Source organism: Lagopus muta, chromosome 7, assembly GCF_023343835.1.
Source record: "Lagopus muta isolate bLagMut1 chromosome 7, bLagMut1 primary, whole genome shotgun sequence".
NCBI lineage: Eukaryota > Metazoa > Chordata > Aves > Galliformes > Phasianidae > Lagopus > Lagopus muta.
In genome coordinates, this window is record NC_064439.1 from 40,202,837 (window position 1) to 40,208,836 (window position 6,000).

A 6,000-nucleotide genomic window follows, 5' to 3' on the forward strand; every position below is an offset into this window, starting at 1 on the left:
AAAGGATCCTTTCACATCTCAGCATTAGCCTTTATCACATAGTTTCCTGCTGCAGCACTGGGAACATGTGCTAGTAGCATAGCACTGCTTCTACTCTCAGAGACATCAGTCTTGTTTGTCTGTGAGGAAGAGGCTTTCTCTAACAGCCAAGGAATGTAGGTCTTTCTGGAAGCACTGCTGGCCCATCCCACTGTGTATGCTAGCCTAGGTTACATGACCTTTGAGGGAGCGGGGTCTTGCCACATAGCTCAGTGCAGTCAGGGTGTGTACCTCCAGTGCGTGGCCCTGTGCAGAAGAGAGAAGACTCCATCCACCCCAGCACTGCAGTAAATATACTGGATTAGGTTCCCATGAGATGTAGGACCTTACATGCAACACCAGTGGGATTGCTGTGACTCACATACAGCTTTAAATACACCCACTTGCACCCAGGCTGGACTAAGAAAGATGCTCTGTACCCAGACACCTGTCGCTCTCGCTAAATCTGAGTTAAACACAGATTCTTGGTTACATAACATAACACCAAAGAAACAATTTTGTTTTTCCTAAAAATGAAAGGAAGACAAAACAGAACTTTCATTCTATGCTTTGTTCTCAGTACACACCTCTCAATCCCTCAGGAGAAAAAAAAATTAAGGGCAGTTCTTGACTTTCACTTTAGTTGACATTTGATTTTGAGAAGGGAGGATCCTTCTCAATGTATTGTTTTGCCTTAACTTATCTCACTGTTGGACAAGTATGAAGGAGCAGGCTCTCCTGCAGTTCAAAATGGGGCAAGAACTATATTAGTCTCTAGTTATGTCTTGACAAACATGAGACATCTGCTTCAGAAGGATTTAAATGAGAACAGAAATAGGATTCATGTTTTCTATCACACTGCATTTCTAATTATCGATTGGAGATGATTTTCACTAAAATATAGGCTTTTTAAAATTAGGTCTGGTACAAGCGTGCTTCAAATCAAATTATAGTATTATGTGCTGCAGAAATAAAAGACAAATTCAATGACCTTGATGATAAAATTTTTCTGAACAGACTTAGAGAGCTAAATTTTAAGGAGAGCACTTGATACTAATAATGATAAATTTTGAATCTCCAGTAAGGTAGAATTTATGGAAGAAATATCTCCCATGTTTCTAAACGTATGACTAGAGCAGACAGGTCAGGTTAAACATTTTTTCAGTTTCACCAAGTGCTTAGTGTCCCCTGGCAGAATTTACCATGTGTCTTTATTAACCCGTGTTATGAAGGTTTGATGACTGGGCCACATGGGACTCAGATGGTGAAAAACTGTACCAGATTTTGTATTTAGGAAGAAACTAGCTAGATGCAAAAAGCAGATCAGCACATGCAGTCTTTTAACAATAACATATGCACACCTCCTTGTTCTGATACTACTTTGCTTGCTAGCCCTGCAAGAAGAGATCACAAGCAAAATAATTTCTCTTTTGACTCATCCACTTTAGCAGCATTTAGCATAGAATTACTTCAGTAATTGTTCTGCAGTCTTTCACTGGTCATTTCAGATAATATTACTCTTCTCATGAGTTCAGTATTTTGTTCATGGTGTTGATGATTCCTAAGGGGCCAAGTTCCAATGGTTTGCGAGTTAACTTTGCGAAGTTTGGTGACTAAAATGTCCAGCTTTTTAAAGTAGGGAGTGATTTATTGAAGGCTTGTGATTTTTATTTAGATTTTGGAACCTTGGATGAGTAAATGCCAGTAGGCATCAATGGGGACTGTCTGAAAATGAAGAGGAAGCTATGTTTCTGAGTGTGTAAAAATAGTGTGTAAAATAGACTGTCATCAGTAGTAACGACAGCTTAGGTCTTCAGAAATAGGAATGAATGGAAATAGGATATCTGTACTTTAATGGATTTAACTAGTTTTGCTATTTTCCAAGCAGTGGTGAGAACAGTCAAGTGAATAAATGTACAGGTCATACTAGCAGACAGCATGTAAGCAGAGAAATGATAAACAGACTTGTAAATACATCATACAATGCAGCAGTGTATGCTGTACAAAAGGAAAACGGAGCTCAGAGTCTTTAGATTTAAACCTGTTGAACAGCTGTCAAATCTGTGATTGTTTTGACAGCAGCATGCCAGTGCTACAGCCCTTGCCTAACTGGATAAGCCAATGCATTTCCCCAGAGAAATCAGTTTATGACGATTTGAAGTATTGGCTATAAAAGCTTACACAACTCATCATTTCACAATCAAGAGCTCCATGAAAGGCCAGTTCCCAACTTATGCTTCAAGTACTTAAAAGTTAGAGTAACACAGACTGATATAGTGAAGATGTAGCATATGCTTTTTATCCAGATTCTTTCAGGAGGCTGTCTGTAAGAACATATGAAATATTTTATGAAGCACAATAAAAATCACCATGTGTACCGCTAATGTAGTCTGGAACAGCTGATGATATTACTGCTGTCTGGTTTTGGTTTGCTTGAAAGCCTCAATCTGCAGTTGTTCAGCAGCTGAAAAGCAGCTGAATTCAGGCATACAGGGTGAAAGACAACTGAAATGATTAACTTCTGCAGTCCTCCCAGGACCATTCATAATTCAGAGCCCTGTGAGTAGGACTGTAAGGAAATTTATCACCTTGTTACTTTTGGCAAATGCTACTCTGGAAAGGCTAAATACTAAATACTGACTTCCTGAACTTGCCTCTCCCAAACCTTGGATAAGCTCTTTTGCTACGTTCATAATTTAGCAACCTAGTTAAGAGTTAGCATTATTTTCCTCACTAAAGCAGCTCATCAGTCAAGGATTTCTCTGAGGCACATCTGGCCTAAAAAATACACCAAATATGTTCTGCCCAGGTGGAATAAACTTTGAATCTTGATGTCATTTAATTCATTTCCCATCAATTCATATATAAACAATGACTTATATATAACGTAGATTTTTTACCAGCTTTCTCTGGGTAATAATTTGAGAGCGGTTTCTCTTAGCTCTTCTAAGGCTTAGGCAGATTTTCTTTTTTTTTTAATGCTATTTCCATGTGGTTTGACAGGACAGGGTTTGTTTGTTTGTTTGTTTGTTGCTCTTTCTTGACCTTCAGTAAAATTAGATATCTCTAATTAGCTCGACCCAGCAGAAAATGGAAGAGTTCTATCTTCCTTGTGCCTTGCGGTTTATAGTTGATCAGCATCATATTGGTCAGTGTTTATGAAACAGAGCTTCCATGCTTTGATGCCAACAATGCTAGGTCTGCCTGAGAACACTTATGTGGCAATTCCTGGCAGGATGTAAAAATTGTGCCAGATGTGACTTGAAAAATATTTTCCTCTCCATTTGCAGGAAAATACAAACATTTTAATAGTATTTATCACACTGTTGGAAAAATCCCGTGTAATCCTGTGTAATCTGACCAGGAAAAAAAAACAAAACAAAAAAGAACAATTGAAGGTGGGTAAAATGTTACCAAATCTTGCTGTAACAAATATGTAAGTTTAATTACAAAAAATGTAATGTAATTACCAGTTAACTCTAGACTTTAGACGTCTCACCATCCATTTTACACTGAAATCAGTATGTCATTAGCATGTGACTGGGAAGAATGTGTTGCTGTTAATTGCTTCTTTCTTGTTCTATAATGCTTATACCCCTAAGTAAAGTTGAATCTTAAATGGCTATTCCTTTGTGTGACTTCAAATAAGAGAAAATATTCATCTCATTTATGTGTCAAGTGTGGTTGTCATACCATGTCTATATGTATTTGAATTATCATGTTTGATGTATGGAAAAGTGCTTACCTTATGGCAGCTCTTGGTCTTATCTAGCCTTTGAGCCAATTTAAATCATGAAATTGGAATAAAGCAAAACATGGAAAACTACTTATAGGAGCTGGCAAATTGAATGGACCCAGAGAAGGATCTGATGAGTGCCAGAGTTGGTGTAATTATGGGACCTTAGAACTGGCAATGAGGGCACAGAGAGAAGAGAATTGTAATGGTGGTATATGGATAAGATCTCACCATTTCAGTAGCAGTGAGATGCTGGATGGGTGCCGCTAGTCATTGAACTATACTCCAAATGTGAGCATGATTTCAGTGAGGTTTAAAAGAGAATTTCATTTCCCAGTGAATGGCCTGTTAATTTAGTTAAGTACCATGGTAGCTAGTAGTTCAGGGGGAAGAGGATAAACCATAGAATCAAAATATGCTCCTGTCTTGAAATGTTGACAGATTCTGTTTTGTCTCTCTTGTATTTTTTTCTCCTTACTGTGGCTCATCCGTTATACTGTTGCTATAGTCTGCTTTGTGACTGACAGAGGCAGACCATGAAAATGCTATAAGCAGCTAACAATCACAAGACTGGACTTCAGCAACAGATGGATGCAAGCTTGGGATTATACTTAGCTATAATTATAGTGCAGTTGGCAATTCAGGGTGGGCAAACCTGATCCATCTTTAATTAGCTAATCCTAATGAAAACACTCTAGTCACTGGAACAGAACATACTTGTTACAAGTAATTTACCTTTTGCCATCATGGTCAGACTGTTTCCACTGTGCCAGCAGCGTGTACTTACACACATTGCTCTGTAGGCACACCCGCCCTATGATTACAAATTCTGTTGTCATTTTGCAAAGGTGAGGTAATGCGGTAACCTTCATCAGTTAGCAAAATGTAAACCTTTTAGAAAGCTCGTTGTGTACTGGTATGAATTCATTGCACAGCAAGAATGTGACACCTAGTGGATACACAGCATTTGAGAAATGCGGCTGGAATACTGACATTAAATGACCCTACCAAATGGAACAACAACTTTGCTGTAAGAAACGACAATGATTTTAAATGACTCTATGCATAGGGACAAAATAATTGGATAATGGAATGTTACTCTGGAAGCTTGAATGTGAAGAAGGCGTCAGGGCAGATGTCAGGCCAAGAAAGCCATACAGCTCCTAAAAAAGAGACCAAATCCCACAGAGATATTGGAAGATTCTGATGTGATGCACTGGAATCAGATTTCAAACAAAACTCAAGTATAAAGTGAGTCTAAAAATCCCCTTTGTTAAATGTACGTCCCTGTTTTTTCCACACTATCTTTGCAGGAGGTGAGTTTTCACAGTCAGAGACACTGAACAGTGAATAAACTGTACAGTCAGGCCACTGGGAGCCAGACTAGACTGAGATAGTTCGAAAAGTCCAATACATCCTGCCTGAACTACAGGTTTTATCTGTTACTGCCCAGTGCAGCATGTAGTACCTGGATTTCAAGTATTCACAGATCTGTGGTTGCCCAGATGCCCTACTTCCTTACTGCTTCAAGGCTATAATAGAAAAATTCAGTACCAGAAACTGACATTTTGTATAATCCTTATTCTCCTCTCTAAAATTTAAACATTTTAAATGCAAATACATTTCCAAATATCTGAAAAATGCATGCTGAATAACAGCCAGATGCTAGAGCAAGGATAAAGCTTACCCCTTGGCAGCTGTTACATGCTGTTGGTCTGTACATCGGTTCTGAATAAACTCTGAACCCGGGGGCTTTGACCTGCAGTCTCCTTCTCGTGGATAGGTACAAATGGAGTCAGCATGTGGGCAGCTGGTTTGTACTGCTCTCATTTTACCTGATAAACCATTATGAAGCTGCGAGGGAATCCTCTTGTGCAGTTTCTTAGTGCTTCTCTGCTACAGATGGACACATTGAAAAGGAATTATCAGCACAACTTTAAGTTGCACCAGGGGAGGTTCAGGTTGGATATGAGGAAGAATTTCTTCTGAGAAAGAGCAGTGAGGCAGTGACACAGGCTGCCCAGGGAGGTGGTGCAGTCACTGTCCCTGGAGGTGTTGAAGACCCGTGTGGATGTGGCACTGAGGGACGTGCTCAGTGGGCTGACAGACTAGATGATGCTGGAGATCTTTTTCAACCTTGATGATTCTGTAGTTCTATATCAGGCCGAAGCGCAGGATTTTTAAGCTCGATCTCCAGATATAAGCCTTGGCCTGACAGGAGACAATATGAGTACGCAGGGCGCGCA